General features: G+C 35.7%; 1 pseudogene across 1 annotated transcript in view; it reads right to left on the bottom strand.

Annotated features, from left to right (window-relative positions):
* The window catches only part of LOC149789443 (uncharacterized), a 106272-nt pseudogene extending 104047 nt beyond the window's left edge, over positions 1-2225 (bottom strand). The window contains exon 1 of the transcript XR_016424060.1: positions 2060-2225. The product of XR_016424060.1 is annotated as an uncharacterized LOC149789443 (transcript). The remainder of the gene's footprint in view (positions 1-2059) is intronic.
* Between the last annotated feature and the right edge of the window lie 19410 nt (positions 2226-21635).

The raw sequence follows: 21635 nt of genomic DNA, 5'->3' as shown, positions 1-21635 counted from the left end.
TCTGCATCAACTGCAATATGGACTGTCACTCGCGCATAGGCCTGTACAGCCACAGCACACGATGCCAGCACCCCAGAGACAGAAGACACTTTAAATTTTGTATTTTATAATGCCTCCTTGGTCCTATATTGTTCTAGAGTGATAGTTGTTTTTTGTTGTTCTCCCCTTGTCAGGGAAAGAGCCATTCTTGTTGGATCTACTTTATCTTGATCCCCTTTTGGGGAGAGACTCTGTATTGCGCGTGCACTTCAATTACACTCCGCCCTTCTCAATGGTCAGGAAACCACTGATTAATTTTACCCAGGTATGGTTAGATATTTCATTGTCCCCTTGTCTGTCTGGAAGATTAGCTCATCCTACTGGTAGACTTTTAAATTCTTCTAATTCTGATTGGCTGGTACGACTCGTTTGATGTTCAGCGAGACTTGGGCCCAAATCTTTTCACCAGTAACTGTGAGCCAATAAATATGGCTTTCTTAGCGACACAAAGAGCGTAAATCTTTTTGAAGCGACTAGCCGACCAAAACTTTAGTCAACTGTTATAAACCGTACGTAGCCCTTTAGCCAGCATGGAACTTAAAGGTCACTTGCCCCCTATATTGTACAAACGTGTGATATTATTATAATCATAAACAAAACGCATTTGTTATGTATGCACACCACAGAAACGTTTAATTAGACTAAATAATCCGCTTTTTTAAATGACAAATATTATTCTGCAATCTCCGTAATTAATCGATAGTTTCCGCGTGCCAAAAATGGATATGACGTACATTTATCTCTTCTGTTCAACCTAGCCATTCCAATGTTTGACTTCCCCACGTAAATGTCTATGTGATATATCTTACGATCGTGCCTTTGTAAAGTAAATATGGTGCACTGTGTTGCATATGGATGTAACAAAAAGAGTGATGATGGGACAAAAGGGTTCTTTCTTTTTCCGAATGACCCTCTTTACCAGACAAAAAGTGGACTGAAGCTGTGGGATCGAATGAGGGATGGGAGAGTTTTACCTTTTAAGTCAGATTATAGTCAGTTCGTCCCAAAGACAATTCGGCCCGAATTGGGCCGAAATGAAGTCAATTCGTCCCAACTTGAAAGACAATTAGGCACAACTCGAAAGACAAATCGGCCCAACTTAACAATAGTTTGAACAAGTTCTTTTTCTTTCTTCAAGCAACAAGTAGATTATATATATATATATATATATATATATATATATATATATATATATATATATATATATATATATATATATATATATATATATATATATATATATATATATATATATATATATATATATATATGTTGAAGAGAAACAACAATGAGTAGGATCTAATATGTTTAAAACGTGGAAATAAAATTAGTAAAGAATTTCAAAATAACTATATGACCCGGATATTCTTGAGAATTCGTTCGAGCGGTAAGTTGACAAGTTTGAGAGCATACAATAAAATGGGTGTAGAACAACTTCCTGCAGAATTAGAAACTTGGATTAAGATGCAGTATTATTCTAAGTTAAAAATTGTATTTATCTGTATGATTCTGAAGGAGAAATATTATATACATTTTTCTGGGTTACAAGTTCAAGAACATCATGGAGTAAGTCTTCATGTTGACATTTAGAAATCACATTTTCATATGTATTTAGAATAGGAATGTGGAATATTTTTGTACACTTTATGAATAACACTTTCCTTAATTAAAGGACGATCTTTCCTTATCATAAAAAATTGGATTTTTGACCAAAAACAACACGTGATCCAATGTTTACATAAATGATGTATCTTGTTGCAGAATTACCCGACGCGTAGAATAGGCCTACACGGTGAAGTGGTTTAGCGGAATGTCTCCTTTGAATTGCGACGATGACCTTGGTTAAGCTGCCGATTGGATATTTTATGTACCTCTGCTCCCGCCTACCCCCTTCCTCCCGCCCCCTGTCTTCTCTTTGCACAAGATATGAGTATTTGTTATAGATTCAGTGATTAGGCGACATTGGCAGTTTCGAGTGGGAAAGCAAGCGAAACGCTTGCTAATTAATAAAAACTCTTACTTGTGTGAGTCTTGCAAAGTTTCACTGCAGTACTGTTCGCATGGTTTGTATTTTGAACACGTGCTATAGACATCCTCGTGAATTGCTTTTAGTTTCTTGACCACATATGTATGCAGTTCTTTAGCTGTCTTTATAAAAGCTTGTTGTACAAACACATAGTTTAGAAGCTCCGACGACTCAAATGATACTTCCTTGTTAGCCATGTCATTTCTGTCGCTGTTGATTGTGTTTCCTGTTTATTGGAGCAGCACGATAGTTCATAACAATGTACCTATTGCCGGGAGAGGGGTACTATCATAGTTTGTTTGGTGTTGCACAAGCTAGTCAAAGACTACATACACACACATAACAAAACTAAACAGAACAATTACCAACAACTATTCAACTTACACGTCCACCACCACAGCACAACAAAATAAAACTTTTAATCTGTTATACACACAATGAACACCGACAAAAAGCATTTTCATCCAAGTATTATATATTTTCCTTTCCAATTAATGATCTTTGGCTTTCTTACACACACTGAATTCACAATTCTGAATACAGTTTCAAAAAGGTCTTCAAGATTTCTAACAAGTCAGTGCTAATCTGTATTATGCTACTGATGTAATCTCCATGACTGTCTTTCCAGTCTGAATCCGTTTTTATTTTTTTATTTTTTACACATGCGGATACAAAACACGGTGTTGCAAAAGTGGCAGTATTCTTTTTATTTCAATATAGACATCGAAACCTGTAGACTTTGATGAAATTAATTCGTTTGCTTTTTAAAATTATTCCGTGTAACATGCTCCTTTCGCGGAGAAATTCAGATACATTCTCTTTTCTGTTCTGTTTGGCAAACTCCTACTTTCTCATCGATGTAAACAATCATGAACATTTCTTTTTTAAATCAACGCGTACATGTTACATTGGGTTGAATGCGAAAATGTATTTTCATCGCTTGTTCATCACCGTTATACCACAAGATCCGATTATCTTGTTCGCCATCTCGTTTTCACATAAATTTTTAGAACGCTAGGAAAAGAAGTTGAGATAAATTGAAGAACAGTTGGACTTGCAATAAGAAAAAGATACTACCAAGAAAATGGGTTATTCTCCCGTGTCATATTTTATTAGTGCCTTATTTCTGAATGATATAGCTGTGAAGTAGATCAGAAGTAATATGTTGTACTTTAGAGTCAAAGGAGAATTAACTTAACGCTGTAGATTTATACTGTATGGCACTTCAGAGCCAAACGGTAATTGAAGATAATATATATACATTAAAAAGTGTGTGTGTGGGTCTGTAGAGGGTGAGATGAAAAATGTAATGTTAAATAGGTGTCTACTATCCAATGCTTACTGAGCTACTATCCACCACTTAATTATCTACCATCCATTATATATTTATATAATACCCAACAACCCATATTTACAATCCATTATCCCGCAAATACTATCCAACACGCCGTGTGTAGTGACCAATACTTATTTATCTATTATCTAACAAAAAACACTATACTATATAATAGCCCACATTTACTATCCAACAAGTCGTGTGAAGTAATGAAAGCCCCACGTATACTATCGAACGAAAATGGAGGATGTGAAAGAATACGGACGATCTAACACAAATATAAAGTCGTGTTTATGTACACCCCACTCCCACAAACGTAATATCACATACAAGTTGTGTAGAAAGTGTATACAGTTTCAGTCGATTACGAACATATAGAAATCTACAAATACACAAACATGCAAATATAAAATATATAGTGTTAATGATTTGAGTAGGATCATTCTGAAAAGGGTCGTTGGGATTTTTTAACCAAAAAGGGTTATCGCATGTAGCATCTCTTTACAGTCAGTTCATTGGCTCATAATCGTCTAAGGAATCCTAACCTTTCCACAAAGCTTCTTCTCTTCCAAATGCATGTGTTATCTGTATGATCGTTCACGCTGACTTTATATACACGAGGCACTCCAAATTAAACAGCATGTTTGAAATGATAGTAGACATATCAACACTTGTCCACATTTTATTCTGCTGTCTTGAGAGCAGAAAACACAGAGCACACACACATATATTTTGCGTTCCTACGATTTACCATTGCTGGAGTGCACTGGACGCTTCGTATACCCGGAGTGATAGTACAATTGCTGCTGCTTCTGTAGCAAGCATGGTTCGTTAAGAGAATAACTTCAAATTGACTTTGTAAGATTTCTTTCTTACCTTTTTAGCAAGAACTATTGTGGTAGTAATCCCTTCACCTCCTTCTCCATCATTACCAGTCAATGAAATTTTCAGAAAGAAAAATGAACGTTATAGAATTTTTTGGAATGTCTTAAAGAAGATAAGTATTTGTTCAACAGCAACAAGAGGAGACAAAAAACGCAAGAAGAGCAGAAGTGGGAAACTTTAAACGGTGAGAAAAGGATAAAGAATGAAAACAAAATGAGCATTTTCTTGTAACAAATCTTAGAGAAGCGTACCAAACTTCATGAGACAAACCTAAAAGCAAGAGACCTTCATGATGCAAGATTGCTAAGCCTTCTATGATTGCATCGACATCAACTACCACCACTGAGACACCAGCAGCATCAGTAACCAATACTTCCACTATCACAGCAGATGCGGGAGTAAGACATAGATGTGGAAACGGTTTGAGCCAGTTGCACTTGATGTCCAAAATGTTCATAAGTTGTTTTATTCGAAATCCCAAACGATCCTTTTCAGACCCACGCAAATCTGTTAGAAAAGACAGGTACCGCCCAAATCATTGCCAAATTCAACAAGAAAAAATCAGATTCCTACATTATAAAATGGTCGAGTGTATGTTTGTGTATGTGTTTTATCTTATGCAGACAAAAAAATCAAAGCAAAGATACGCTTACTTTTTAGGATATTCTCCTAAATAAGAATCAGAATGAAATTTCATAAGACATCACATATTCTTTGTTCTTCTTTTTTGTCTTTCTTTTTTAAATTTAATAGTTTCTTCCATTTGATCACTTTTTATTCGAGATATTTTGAAGACCAATTTTCTTTTTCTTGATATTGATAACAGGTAACTTTGCTATCTCCTCTTTTTTTCTCCTGCATTTGTGGTTCGTTTCATATGATGTGGACATGTTTGAGTCCAATATCCTTTCTTCTAGCAAACATACCCACTATCTTCACTTTTATCTTGAGAAGAGTAATCGGACGTTTTGATGGAAGTCTTCTTTCTAATGACTGTCAGTAAATTTCACATGAGAATTGTCATCTGTCGTGAGTCTTCCATCTTCAAAGATTGAAACTGCATGAGAGAATTGCACTGACGCAATCAATTAGCTGTGTATCTACATGCTTACATGGGGCCCCGAGTGGCCGAGTGGTCTAAAGCGCTCTCCGTTATGGATCACTGCCATCTCATCTCTGTCTGCGAGGGTTCGAGTCTCGGATTCGGCTAATGTGGGGATATGAGAAAGCTTGCCAGTAGCTTCTCGTGGGTAGGTGGTTTTTTCCGGGGTTTTCCCGGGTTCTTCCTCCACCATTAATACTGGCCGCCATGTATAGCCTATCGTGTGCTGAAAAATGGCGTTAAACCCTATAAAACAGCAACAAAAACAACATGCTTACATAACCACCTACCCACACAAAGAAAGAGGACCGAAGGGAGGCGAAGCAGTAAAAAGGTTGTAGAGGAGAAAGAAAAAGGAAGGAAAGAAGGGGCTAAAGGACAGAGAACAGCGACAATGAAATTGGAGGGAACCAAAGCTAAGCAGGTTATGCAATTGTACAAGGCAACGACTTCGATTGTTCACTCGATCGTATGATGACTAATTCTATCAGCAAAACAGATTGGCTACTTTTATAAATATATTTCTGTTTTGAAATTCGGTGAAAGATTTATTTCAAAGACGTGTATCTTCCTAATGTATTTTATTATCTCCAGTGTATATGTAATTGATTAAATTTTGATTCTATTTGTACGGGAGCTCGTGTCATTCTGTTCTATATATCTTCTCAGATCTCTATATATTCCACCTATAAGTTTATTCGATCCGGGCAATAACACCGAAGGCGATCATCTGCTAGATAATGAGAACCGAATAAAGCGGACACCTTGAAAGCAGGTACAATCCGCCAATCAACCCACACCGATTGCAAGTGAGGGGAGTACCTTTACGGTGTAACCACGTATGCGACCCAGTGAGTGCCAGGGTCTGTGGATGAATCAAGACTGACCATGCCAGTTTTACGTGTGCGTGGCACCATCGCTGCGAGTTATTTCGCATAAAAACACCACTAAAACATTTGATCGATTGTGCAATCGCGAGTAAATCGAGATTGGTCAATGGGTGCGGGATCTTCTGCGACCGGGCAATCGAAGACCTCTGCCTGAGGTGATCCGACGACTCGTGTTTGGCAATTGAAGGCCTCATCCTTTTCCTATGCGACCACCAAACGGCTACTTCAAAGCCATTTCTGATGCAGTTCATATAGCGCTTAACGTTGCAGCTTTTCAACCGCTCGAGCTGCTTCTGCCAAAAATGTTGTGTTTGAGTCAACCACATCGGGACATTTCCAGGTAATTCTGCTGCAGACAGTTTCAGTGTGACCCCACAATTGTTTTTTGATAGCGTGTTTGATTTTTCCCAGCTGACTTTGAGCAAGGCCGACCTTCACTTCGTGGTAGGACATTATTATTCAAATACGAAAGACGTTCAATTATTATTTTTCCACAGGTGATGCACCTGTGATGCAATTATCACACTCATTCAACCACCAACAACTTCCAAAAACAGCATCTTGTGCGAAAGTATTACAGCATAGCATTTGCAATTATCACCGCCAGAGTTACCGAAACGTGCATGAAAATACATGGCGACAACGGATTCCCTAAACAACTCCAGATGGTCCAATGAACAAAGAATAAATTTGCAGGCCCGTGCCAACGTTTCAATGCCGGTCCATGTACGACCAAAGATTGTGATATGCCCGGGCAGTATGATCGGTTTCTGTGTAGTGAAGCCGAATTTGTTCCGGGGGTTCCTGGTGACCATGTAACAGCAAAGAGACCCCAATCACGTCAAAGGTGTCAAATAGCTTTTAATTTTATGCCCGGTAAACCTAGGAAAATTAGTTCTCTTTAAAAATCAAAACCAGTGCAAAGTGCGAAATTGTAAAGCAAAGCTAACAGCAATGTGCATCATCCGAATTTTATTTTGAAGACAGCTTGCACAATGACACAAATGTGACCAGGTCAAAACATGTAGTCTACTCTTATTCATCAGATTAATCGCACCCGAAATATATAAAGAACTAATCTCCGATAAAATATTTACAAAATTCAATTTTCTCTTGATAAATAATAATGAAAATACCAATTCTAAACAAATGACAGTCACAGCAAAGATTTTTTAATGATTCGAAATCAGACTAAAGAAGCAGTACATGTAGCTTGATTGATCAATTCGAAACAACCTGTTAGCGGGACAACCAAACTTCAACCGCTGCTCATTTTAGAACCTAAGTGACTTGCAATTAATGTTTATCTTGATTACTGTGACAGAATGCGCAGGGGATGATGGGAAACGGGAAGTGTTTCCCACTTTGAGTATACTTTGCTCGAAGAAGTACAAAATAGTTCACGAGTCAGAATGAAGGTCACGCGTGAGATAGGACATAGCTATTCTGCATCTTGCAAACACCAGCATACACATATGTGAATGTGAAAATGATTTGGCTTGGCTTCATAATGATTAATTCCAAGTATCATGAAAAGGGGTCAAAGGAAGTGATTTATGAAATATTAGCAAATAGAAACATCCGTGACGAAAATCTTAAAGCATATTTCTCTAATGAGAAATATACTTCAAAATAAAAATGGCAAACCAAACCATTACTAAATTGTCGACGACAACAACACCGTCGTTGCTGCCTCCACCTTCTCCGTAAATGTTATTGCCGTTTGTCGCTTCCTACTCAAATTGAGTCGACAGAAATGGGTGTTGCAGTTAAAATGATCTCTTGTACACATAAAACAAATATTTTGGTTATAATGAAATAATCTTAACGCATCTTATAACAGTCTCCTTTGAGAAGTTAAATAAACGTATAAGTTTAATCGTTGAATATGTGGTTCTTAAATTTTACCGTGTTTTAATGGAAACCAAATAAAACACAGGAGAGAAATACATTCTCAAAAATACTAACAATAAAAAGAAGAAATACTCAGTAATTCTTTCAATTAGCAAAAATTTGATACAAAAGAAGACAAGTGGCAATATATATTGCGCCACCATGGAATCGAGCAAGGCAACAACGGATTTAAAAATCGGTCATTGTTTGGGTGGATTCATGAGGAAACAAAGCAATGAATATAGTGGTATATTTTGAGTTGGGGTGGTGGGTAAAACGTTGTGCAGTCTATGATTTGTTAAGCATGCAAAAAAAATTAAACTGTATACTTATTTCTTTTGGCAAATTGAGAATATTTAATTTCTGCATCTATCGGTGTATGTACACTAGCAAAATATTTGCAATTGGCATACCTACCTCGCTACGCCGACCAGCTTTTATACTACAAAATATCAAATTACGAATCAAGGACAAAATCGGTAAAATCACCTAGGTTTAAGATGCTCAGTATAATGTACAACCTTAAGATTGTGAAAACTCGCATTGAGAATCTTGCATCCAAGGGTCTCTTAGAGTCTATATCAAAGTTGATTGAGAAACTTTTGAAGTTGATGGAATCAGTTATGAATTTCAAACGATTTCAAAAATAAAGAATCGTGTCCAAAAGATATAAGAGCAGTATGATGGTCGTATTCAGTACTGATCTTGTGAGCCAGTGTACAAATTAGGGGGCTGTGTTGGAAAGGACAGTGTTGTTTAACGCCGAGCGCGATATAGATTAGATGATCGGTTGAACAATTCAAAATATCACTGAAGTGAATGTACTAAATTACTTTGTTGCATTACATGATTAACGTTGAACACGGCTGGACGTTAACCGGTCAGGTAAAAGCCTTGATCGACATACGTGTATATGTTACAACTGTTCCGAAGTTTGATTTGGTTTTAGGATCTTTTTAGCATGCCAAAATTTCATGTCTTTATCTATAGATTAATTGTATATTATAAGCACCACCAGTGCCGGATTTAGACATAGCGAGATCCTAAGCTATGGGAAGCTGTAGAGGCCCTATTTGGTATAAAATAAAATTGAGAGGCCCCTTCAGACTGTTAGTTCAGACTGTGAGGCCCTAAGCTGTAGCTTGTTTAGCTTATGCCTAAATCCGACACTGAGCACCACCCGCAATGCTTTTCTTATATCTGACGGCTTTACGCAACGTTTATTGCTACATTAACGTAGGGTCGCCTGTTGTTTTGATTTACATTAAAATATGTAAGACTGTCATGAATTTATAAAAGAACAATAGCATATTTAATTAAAACGCACACAATCTCTCTCTCTCTCATATTATTTTAGTTATATGTATCGTCCAAATATCGTTCCATTGATTTAAGTTTTTATGTGGTTCAATTTATATTTAAAAATGGTATAGACTTAAAGACCCAATTATAAAGTGAAATATAAATTCTACTTCGCTTTTATCAGTCGTTTCTGTGTCATGTCCTTTATTTTAATAATTTGTCTTTGCTCCTTTCCCATTTAAGTTAATTCAGATCAACCGAGTGTAAAATAACAGTGTTAACATTAAAAACAGTATGACCACTTACAGACATGGCAATGGATTCGTTTTCCTTTATGAGGTACACTATTTTGTTTAACAATATGAAAAGTCATCAGTTATTTTTCACAGTATGTACAATAACTTAAGCCAATTTTCAAAAAATACCCCAAAAATAAAAATAAATTATCCTTCTTCGCTTTCCACACTTATATCTCTTGAAACCTCTCACTCTTTTCTTCAAGTTTTTCTTTCTATCTCTTTTACTCGTCTAGTGTATTGAGCCGGTCGCATACTATATTAGAAGCTACCAAACCATCATTAATGTTGGTTTACTTAAGTTTTGTTGTTAACCGCCTTGTTTATTTATTTTCCTCTTGTGCGCTTTGTACGTTTCCACACCCAACATCTGTTTCTTAATCCCTCCACCTTCATTGGTCAGCTTCCTAATGTTTTGTTTTACTCGTTTTGCATATATATATATATATATATATATATATATATATATATATATATATATATATATATATATATATATATATATCAAGACTGGGGAAACTTAAAAGAGGCACAAGATTTTAAAATGGATTTTTTATAAAAATGATAGATATATGCTTGTGCAAGAAACACACTCTGCAAAAGATAACTCGCGTATCTGTAAAGTAAACGAAATCGAATATGAAGCATTTTTCAGCGATTATAAAAAATGTTTTCTGGGTGAAACGATTTTCTTTGTTTCTAAATTTCAAATAATGGTATAATGTTGTCTTAAATTGCTGAGTATAAGAGTTATTATGATACAAAGAAATGTTGACACTTTTAATGTCTCTTTTTCGAAACGTTCATGGCCAAATACTTATTATCCTTTTTTATAGATAATCTGGAATAAGATATAGGGGAAAATAGTACCGAAGGCATATTATTGGTGGGCATGTTAACATGGTAATCGATCCAACTGTAGATAAGAAGGTGTTGTAGGGAGCTACATGAATCCAATCCAAAGTCTATTAATATTTTAAGTAAATTTACGGAAATATATTTCTATTAGCATATGGCGTAATTTACATACGGAGGTAAAACAGTTTTCGTGTTACTTCAATAATGGTTCTCCTATTTTCTGTAAACTTGATTATTTTCAAGTCTCCGACAAGCTAATAAACCGTATTTTCCAGAACAAATTAGTGTCATCTATCTGTTTTGACCACTCAGCAATTACGTTCGACATAGATCTTTTTAAAGATAAACGGGGTCAAGGACATTTTCCATTGAACAGCAATGGTTTCTTCGATAAAGCATACAAGCACACAATATGAAGACAATTATGGAAATAAAAGTATTATCATGATCAAACGTATAAAATCTGCTTTTGATTAAAGGAAAACTTTGATTGGGAAGGAAATTAAACGGAGAGAGTTAGAAAAATATTAAAGTTACATTTTGAATATAATCCGAAAGACAGAAATATACAACGAGCAAGTTAAAGGGGTTATTCAAGGGATAACATATGTAAGGAAAGCAGTAAGTACATCGCAAACATTGAGAAACTGTACTGTGAATGTAATTTTATTAGAGAACTGAAAGTTGAAGGAAAAGAAGTATATGATGAAAACAAAAACATTCTGGAATGAGAAAAGGAGTACTACGTCAATCTATACCGGATTTTGTGATTATTCATTCGCATTCTGAAATCAATGATTTCTCCAAGATATTGAGTGGTACCGATCTTGCATTTATGCCTCGTGGGGAGACAACTAATGTAACTCCTTCACTGGGTTTTCCTTGTATCGGTGCAAACCCCGCCATAGATTATATTATTATCACCTGATTCCCAGCATCGTTCTTTCGTAAAAGGCCATAGAATGGTCGACCATCGTATTACATTTTTACATAATGGTTACTCATATGACACCTTAATTTTTAAGCGAAATTATTTCGCCAACAATTGTTCAAAGGGGAGGCCAGAAATGTTCGTTAAGAAAACGTTTCAAACTTTAAATACCATTGAGTAGTTTACAAGAAGCAAATAAGACGTTTTACACTCGACTACCAGAATATATACTACCCCACAATGAAATATCTCCGATTATATATGTCTTCCAACAACAATAATATCAAAAACAAAAAACGGCATTTAACTATATATTGGAATGTAAATCCGCACATCCTCCTGATAATCAAACTAATCAAACTTCCAGTTCATATTGACCTTGACATGGTTTTGTGACGAAACTCCTAATGATGCAATTACTACCGAAGGTTTTAACCAGGTTGAACTTTATCTCAGACGTATTAACCGTTCTTGAGTCAATATATCTAACAACTGAGTTAAAGAAAACTAACTCCCACTATGTGTTTTTCTTTATTATCATTGTTATGGTTTTTTTTTTAAAGTCCTGAGCACTGTTATTATTATATTCAGCAAAACATTTTCTTATATTTTTTCTCTGAGGAGCATCAATTGACAACGCAATATAAACATGCAGGCGTGTGCGTGCATCTGTAACCCATTCTACCATGAAGTCTCAGTTTTCATTACTACTACATAGTTTTACACCTCAAACCATGACTGTTTTATACGTTTCTTACACTCACTCAAATATCATCTCAATTTTCTTTGTAAGTTTCACCTGTTGGACGAAATATTGTGTTTCTATTTGTTATGGAGAGGCTATTCTCAGTTGGAAGAACTTGTGTCTGATCCTTTTACTTCTGTAATACATGCAATAAAAATATTTTGAACACAAAATATACTCCAAAAAATTAATAAATATAGCACGTGAAACAATCCGATTGCGGTATTTTAGTGCCCAAATTCATTTATTTATTAGCCTTATATTTCCATTTTGTTCAATGTTTCTGAAGTCTTTGACTTTAATGTACATTCAATTTATAGAGATGGATCAATAAAGTTTATACAGCTGATTACTACATATGCAGCAATATGCATCAAGAATGATTTTCTGCCTCAAAAATAGATTTGAATTTGGAGACAGTATGGTAAAATGTGGGTCAAAACTGCAAAATAATTCTATCATATTATAAAAGTGTAAAGCTCTAATGCCTCAGTAATGTGGACAAATCGTATATGCCGAACTATCTGAATAATACTGAATATTGAAAGATATTGGTCCTATAATATAATATATACGCTTCATGATATTATCAGCCATGTAATTTCTCCATCGAAATGAGAACCTCTGCCATTTTTTTGCATGTGTACTAACTAGCTCGATGTTGATCGGTGATATCCGTGGGTCTACCGATCGAAAGCTGAAACTCAATATTTGATGATGTCACCATTATTAAACATAAAAAGCCAACACCATGCTATGTTTGATACGTTAAGTGATCCATTTACATTCGAAACGATGCAGTACTCGGCCTAGCATTTATTTTTATCTAATGCATGCTTGACTTCTCAGGTCCGTCTATATATTTCCTCTCAAATCCATTTATATGTCACGTGCAAATGTTGTTGCTTATTAGATTTGTCACTATTGGAATCTGTCGAATGTAGTATCACAACACTACTTTTGGAGCACTCCAGAAAAAAAGAACGGAATTAGCATTGCTTCCTATACCATGTGGTAACTTTCTACAAGTCAGGGGGCCCCGAGTGGCCGAGTGGTCTAAAGCGTTATTCGTTACGGATCACTGCCATCTCACCTCTGTCTGCGGCGGTTCGAGTCTAAGATTCAGCTAATTTGGGTATGTGAGAAAGCTTTCCAGTAGCTTCTCGAGGGTCGATGGTTCTTTCCGGGGTTTTCCCGGGTTCTTCCTCCACCATTAATACTGGCCGCCATGTATAGCCAATCGTGTGCTGAAAAGTGTCGTTAAACCCAACAACAACAACAACAACATCTACAAGTGAGATAACCGATTTGTCACTAGTATAGCGGCTATATAGTGAAGAGTAATATTAGTACATTTCAATTTCATCTTTTTTAATATAAAAAATATATTAGTGGATAAAATGGAACACTCTGCTGTATGGTAAATAGTCAATGACATTGATTCTACAGGAGACGAAATATAGCTTACAGTTAAAAAGATAACCATCCATCACTGATACCAGAATGGTGCAGGTTTTAATCATGCTATTTGATTAGCCAGGGTCGGCGACCATGGTGTGTCCTAGAGCAAGGCACTTTCCTCCAATTGCCTCCGCACTAAAGAATATGCTTGTGATCTTGTATTTTAAATCCCAAACTCAAACTAAACAATGTAAATATACCTCGAAAACCTATTGAGGTATATCCAAAATGACGATCTTATCCCACGACCCCAAATGTATGACTATATTGTGTACCACACGTGAAAGAGAGACACGTTTGTAATGAAACATAAGTTCATAATTAGGTCACCGAACTTACTGTATCAGTTTCTGAAATCATACTATGTGGTGAATAATGTCTAAGCCATGTCGCAAGTGATTTCCAAAAGACTTCATTAACTCAATAAACATAACATCCGAATTCAATGTTTTCTCCTTTGTTTAGAAAGAAACCATTTCCTGACTACCATATATATATATATATATATATATATATATATATATATATATATATATATATATATATATATATATGCCGGCTGCGAAAACATGATTCTGTTTGTGTTGCGCGAGGCTGTCTCTTTCTAGTATTCTTGGTTTAAACCGCTTTGTTTAAATGTTCTAAGTAAGATTCCTTATCTTCTTTGTTCGGAACTTCAGATGGGGTTCTGAGAAATTGCAATACGTGTTACATCACTGAAAGTGTGGCCACGTGAAGAGAAGTGTCCTGCAACTGGCCTTCTGTACAGCTTCTTTGTCATCTAGTCAGATCTGTGAAGATTGGTTCTTTAGTGTAACTTTTCAGTTTTTCCCACATCCTGAACGCGACATATTAATGTAATGAGATAGATTGCATACCCTGGTTTGCATGTTATGTTTAGACCATGTATGTTCAGTTTTTTCGCTAGTTGCTATGCAAGAGAATATGCTAGTCTCTATCATGTGTTGACTGGTTTCGCACCTTTTATCGTCACAGAGGCCAGGTTTACTAGGATGATCTTGGCTACTGATTGAAGTTAGTTTCATCCTGATTAGGATGATTTCTGGTCTCTGGTAGGTTACTACTGGTTTTTTCAGGAGGTTTAAGTTTCGTGTGTCACACGATTCCACGATCGGCCAGTTTTTCCGGATGATTTTACCTGCTTTGGAGTTGTCTGGGTGGTATGTCAGGATAAATGATATCCGATAAACCTTTTCCTTCTTTCCATAATTTAGTAAGTCATTAGGTCGTTTGTTTAGCCTTTTGGGTTGTCTCAACCATCTTTTTCGTAGCCTAAGTTAATCAAATGTTCAGACAACTCTTCAGATCTTTTTTCAGAGATTTCATCGTCGGAGCAGATTCTGCCTATCCTCCGTGGTTGTTTGTATGGAATCTTCTCAATGCAGTGGTTTGGATAATAACTGGATGTGAGAAGATACTGGTCTTCATCAATTGCTTTTGAATAGATGTCTATATAGAGTTTGTTTTCTACCAGTATGTTGTGTCCAGGAAAACGTGGTTTCAGTTAGAGATTTCATTCTAGTGGAAGATATATAAATTTTGATTTAATTACATTATAATGTAAAGCAGAGACTGGTGCATTATCTCCAAGAGTTTCGATCGTAGACCTCTGGAGTTCCATCCAGTGACCAAAAAGTATTATCAGTGTAAGGACTTTCTGTCATTATAAAAAAAATTACGAGCCCCCCACCCCCTTAAATAACTGAGCTAAGTAACCTATGCTGATATCATAGCTTTTGAATGTTTTAAAATTACTCGGAACTACTGACAAAAAGAATCATCAAAAAGAGAATTTTTGGATATCAACATTTACAGAAACTGTATGATATCGGCTACTATATTTTCTTCATGACGTTTACATGATTTTTGTAACTAATTTTCATTTGCTTTTTTAAAAGTTTTCTTTGTGTGATGGAGTTTTTTTTCGTTCTGAGAAGACTAACTAAGGTAACGATGATAAATGACGCCATCACACTTAGAATGATATAACACGCGTCAGCGTTTCTCACATGGGATGGACATTTTGATATTTTTATTGGAGCTTAATGACTTCTAAACTGAATTCGTTATTCGATTAATCGGAATATTCTCAGTAAATATTTTCTTGTTATGTATAGATGAGTTTATGATTTATATATGTAATTGTACGTAATGTCATTATAATTCTTGTATCGGTCTCATTTCTCGGTTTTAATTAATCCCCTAAAGAAAGAATTAAAATAGATTGATTTTCACGAAATTCAATCCATCTTGTTTTTTTTAATCATTAGATTTACTCCTTCTATTTGTTTTCCCTATATCTTTTATTTCAGTTAGTTTACTGTTGATTTGTGCAGTAATATATGTATCATTTCTTTAATTAAGTAATTCATTTAACAGTACATCTTCTAGTATTCTTGCTTTGATATTGCCTGTGAATATTCAGTTGTGTAAGTTCTATTTTTCCCGTTAAGAATTTGAAAATGAGCAGATCATTACATGTCAGGTTTTCCTGTAGTGAATCTTTTATCTTCCTCTTATGATGGTACTAGTTCAATGCACTCACAAAGCAATTTTAATTGAATTAGCGTAATCATTTTGTACTAAAATATTTTGAATTGAATTTCCAATAACAATGACTTTTGATCCATAAAAGATAACGATAGGGTTAAAGTCATAGCAGTGTGATCTTGTTTGTTCCCTTGAACAAACAGCTAAATCTGATATATGAAATCACTTCCTCAAAAGTCAAGAGATTAATCTAATCTGATTTGTACTTATAGGGCTGTCTCCCGTAAAATAATATGGCATCTGGATTAGAAACTAGTTATTGATCTAGTCAATCTAGGTCATTCTTGTTGTTTTGGATTATTGTCCGGGTCGTGATATTTAAATCATGAATAACAGTGTCTGTTCTGCATGCCCCGACCAATATTCCAGTCACCAATATGATAATAGATGAACTATTAAAATTAACAAATAAGCTTGTATCTGATTTTTAATGAGGTCAGGATTACCATCATTATAGCCATATATACAAAGATTATCCTATTTCAGACAGTATAAATTGTAATATGTCTCTATCATCACCATTACATCTAATTCTTTGGATGAAATTATTCAACATTATTTCTCAAAAGAATGGCTATATCAGAACTATTTACTTGATCTATGACTAAAACACTGAAGCCCCCAATCTGCCTTTCATTACTTTTCAGTGTCAGCAGCACTGTGCTTTTAAATATCTAATCTTGACATGTGTTATTTGAAATGTGATATATTTTAGCACACGTCACTCAACTGAAAACATGAGCAAACACTCAAACAAATACAAAGTAATGAAAAATGCAAACCTGTAGTAGTAGTACAATGATTTGCCGTGACCTTTTGGGGGTGGAGGGGGAAAACAAATCTGAATATCAAGACTAATAAGTAATCCAACGCTAGAGTGTTGGATATAAACATATAATTACCAATTGCTGAACAACAATCTGAGCATTTGTTTTGCAAAAACCTTATTCCATGATAAGCAAATGCGTACATATACACATATACATATTACAGAATGGATGATTGATAATGGATATTCTTTTAAGAATTATTAACATATACTATAAGTCATCTTATTGTGTTAGCGAAAAGGCGAATAGGATTGTAATATTGTATTGACAGTTTAAAATGGACGCATTCTAGAGCCTGTATAAATTGTTAGTATTGATAATTCAAATAGTATTAATAAGTACACCCTTGATGAATGTTACCTTATATTTGTTTCGTTTAATCGGGTTACAACTGAAGGAGTAAAATTACAAAGAAGATTTTAAAAAATTACAATGATATAAATAACAAGAGACGATAACCTAATGTATCAAGCAATATGTTTCATTGCTCAGGGCGTGGACAGATATCTACATCCTGAATGTTGTAGCAGCAGGAGGGACTAATCCGACCAAATGGCGGAAGTTGAGGGATGAAAAACATTACGCAAAAAAAATACATGGAATGGTTGGAATGACCAAAGAACAATAACATAACATAAAGTATATCTGGCACATCATGATGCATTTTAATATACTATAATTTGTGAATAAAATTATTACCGATATGAACGACAAATGGGGTCAGGTAATCGATCTAAGGGGCATCAGACGAGTCGTCATTAACTGTTCGAACAGATTTTTCACTAATTTGATCAATTTTATTGTTTTTCACATAACGGTCAATGTAATCTTGTTGATTTTTAATTTTTACATCATCTGAAGCATTTGTTGTCTCGAAGCATCTTTTCAACGCACGATATTTTATCCAACCACAAGATACACACAATTGTCTTTTTCCTTTTACACAAACTCCACAAAACAAACAAGGTTTTGGGCTGGTACTTCCACGTCGAGCACTCTGTAAATGAAACGCACAATAATCACTGCGACAATTTTTTCCACATTGGATAGCTGACTCCATCACCAGCCTTTTGCAACTACATGTTTGGTTGATTATTATAATAGTGGTAAAATTCTAATTAGATGAAAGCCTAATTAGAGAAATAATATTATGTATATTTTTTAAAAATTAATCATAAAGCATGGGACGATGGGACTAAGCTAGATTACTGCAACAAAAATAGCAAGATCTTACCGGGAACCAAATCATATTACCAAAATCAAAAACAGATTTAAATCTCATCAAACCTTCCATCAGATCGCTAGAAGCAACACAAGATGAGCTTATAAGGTTATCTGCAATTGAGACAGAGCACGTAACCAGTTCAGATTTTGACAGATTACCGGGTTACAGAAAACAAACACAATTTTAGTTACAACTGTGTGATTTTATCAAAATGAACGAATGTATCAACAATGGTGTGTCTCATCTTTTTTTAACATTTTAACATAGATGTTTATGGTATTTTAACTGATTCAACCATGAATGACAAACGAGTATATGCTATCGTTAATAATCTTGTTGATGACAGCAAGTACATATTCAGAATATAATTATTGCTGAATATGACAATGAAGATGGTATGACATGGATTATTCGTGATAAACTCGACACTGTTATGGAAATACGCCGACGTAAAAATGTAAATAAAAATGTCTAAAGCAGGTATTTTCACCGGAATTGACAAACCATACTACAATAACGCATATCCAGTTGCCACAATTGTTTATGCTCTTTATCGTTTGAATGAACCAGACATAGCTGTTCATACTCTGATGACAACAGGCTCGCTAAATTGCGTGGCTCAACGTGTCAGAGAACATTTTGCAAACTCGGAACGCGGGAAATGACTTACAGAATCAATAATTAAAAAAATGAAAAACTGGGGAAACTCTTATTCACGGAGCTAAAATAAATGACGAGGTAATTTTAGAAGAAAAAAAGACATTAAAGATTCCAATAACTGTAAAAACAATAACCAATGAGATTTTTTAGGATTCTGGTAAATACTGTAGTAAGGGTGCTCCAGTAACTTTATATGATCATAATTCATATTCATGGACCGACTCGGTCACAAAATTACCAAGGAAGAGAATACTATAATATCTAAGAAGAAATCTACAACTTAAATAAGCGTGACCCTGTATATGTCTGGCAATTTCACGGAAATGTCGATGATCGGATATAATGGTCAAATTTAGTTTATCTAGCTGTGTCTTGAGTAACAAAGCTATCTCAGTTACACAGGGTTGTATACGTGTTGGAGCTGCCAACAGCGTCAGAGACAACAACAGCGTTACCAGGAATTATCAATGCAGTAAAGGAAAAATTGACAAATTATGCGCGTGATGACAAACAAATGACGCCAGTTTGATCTGCATGTAGAGTTTGTCATGATGCTAAAACGACAAAATAATCACTGCGCCTGCTGTAACACAATAGTGTTGTGGCAATATTTTCCTAATGATGTACAACAATTTAATGTGGACAGAATCGATAGTAGTCTCGGTCACACACGCGAAAATGTCTCTCTGACCTGTTTTGAATGTAACAGACGTAGAGGAGCTTCATTTCTCAACGCGGGTTTTTCTCGGTAGCGTTTCTCTTATCGCGTTTGGCGAGTCAGCCGCTAGCGTCTGCGACGCCTTATCCATTCTGGTGGTAACTGGGTGTTTTCAGGAATTACTTGTAATTGTTCACGTACAAATCCACGTTGAGGAGATGTTAAATCCAATCCTTACATTATTGGCTGCGTAGTAGATCTTACCACGCTCAAAATTGTATGTGTTGTTTCACTCCACATGAAATGGGTCCCTCTTGATGCACCACCCTCAAGATACCAGGTTAATATAAATACCCCACTGTGTCCTTACTACTGTTTATTGTAACTTAACTGTGATTTTCGTCGTGGTATGTGTCTTTTCCCAATTGCATGGGAAGGTTTCATGTTAATTCTGCTTGTGACCTCGTTCGTTGTTCAACGCGGCCACCACGTAAGGTAGTCTCCCAACCCCTTCACGGGATCTGTCCTGAGTGTGCAGTAGCTCTTGTGAATATATATGTCCAAAGAGTCGCTGTGCAAGTGTTTGATTAAACTACTCAATAATTTGCCTGATGGGCGATGTATCTAGTGTGGCCATGTCTAACCTTAATTTGTTGTTGTTGCATCAGCTTCGTTACTGTACCGAACTGTACCGAACCGCCTTTGTGTACGCCATTTGGTACAAACCAGATATCTGCATGATGAACTTAGTTGGGTGTGCTGACATCAAACTGTCCATATTGAATTGATTTGGATGTGGAAGATACATTTGCCATATGGCCTGTCGTGACAAGAAATCGGCTGCTACAGCTCTTGTGTCACCTGCTGAATCGGCGAGTTTTTTAATTGCTGGTGTACCTCTCTAGTATTCAATTTGACTATTATAAACCGACTCCATAATGTAATTGTTGTGTTTAAGTGAGAGCTCCCATCACTATTTTATCTTTCATCACCGATCTCATCAACCAATTCGCGAGTGATTCTCGTACGTGTTTATTCTGTATTAAATACACCGTATGAATTAACTTGACATCCGCGATATATCGCTGTTGTAGATCTGGATTTTTATATGCGACATCATGAACATAGCACGCTTGAACAGTCTTATTTACCAGAAATTCGCCTGGTTTCGGTTGATTTGTTTCGTCATGTCTAATATCAAGGTGATTTACATAACCACAATATCCTCAGCGATTGTTTTCCTCAGGATACTTAGCCCATGGAGTTCCAGGTGCTTTCCCGAGTGCCTTAGCAATATTGCCACCCGATCTTGTAACAGGAATGCTCATAAACTTATATTTGCCGCAATTTATACATGTACCTATAAGTGCAGGCGTGTTATTTTTCAACGTGGCTGCTCTCATAAATGTTGTACCAGTGACTCCCTTGCCTCGAACACATAATAAATTCATGATTATAAATAATATTATTTCTGTACAATATGAACGTGATTGACTTTTCAGCGACATTTAAGCAAGCACTGGTCAAGCATCATCAAGTTATATCAAATTCCATTCGATCTATTATAGTTGGTCCATCTGGGTCGGGAAAACCCCAGTTGTTGCTCACCCTGATAATGAAGTGGCTCAAATGGTACAAAACTTTATTTAGTAGCGCCATCCGTGGATGACCAACGGTACTATAATGTACTTAAGAAATTTAATGAATCTGCAACAGCTGAGAACGATGTTTTTGAATTTACTACTGATATTGATGAAGCGTCGTCCATCGAGGATTACAACGGGGATATCAACAATCTAGTGGTTTGCGATAATATCATGATTGATAAAGAAGCAAATCCAGCCAGAATATGTTCACAAGGCAGACGTAAAAACGCAGATGTAATTTATGTCACCCAGCGGTATACACAGATTTCCAAAGTGATCAG

The sequence above is a fragment of the Sinohyriopsis cumingii genome, chromosome 11 (genome assembly GCF_028554795.1).
Source record: "Sinohyriopsis cumingii isolate HCF-2022 chromosome 11, ASM2855479v2, whole genome shotgun sequence".
NCBI lineage: Eukaryota > Metazoa > Mollusca > Bivalvia > Unionida > Unionidae > Sinohyriopsis > Sinohyriopsis cumingii.
This window is presented reverse-complemented; position numbering and strand designations above follow the sequence as displayed.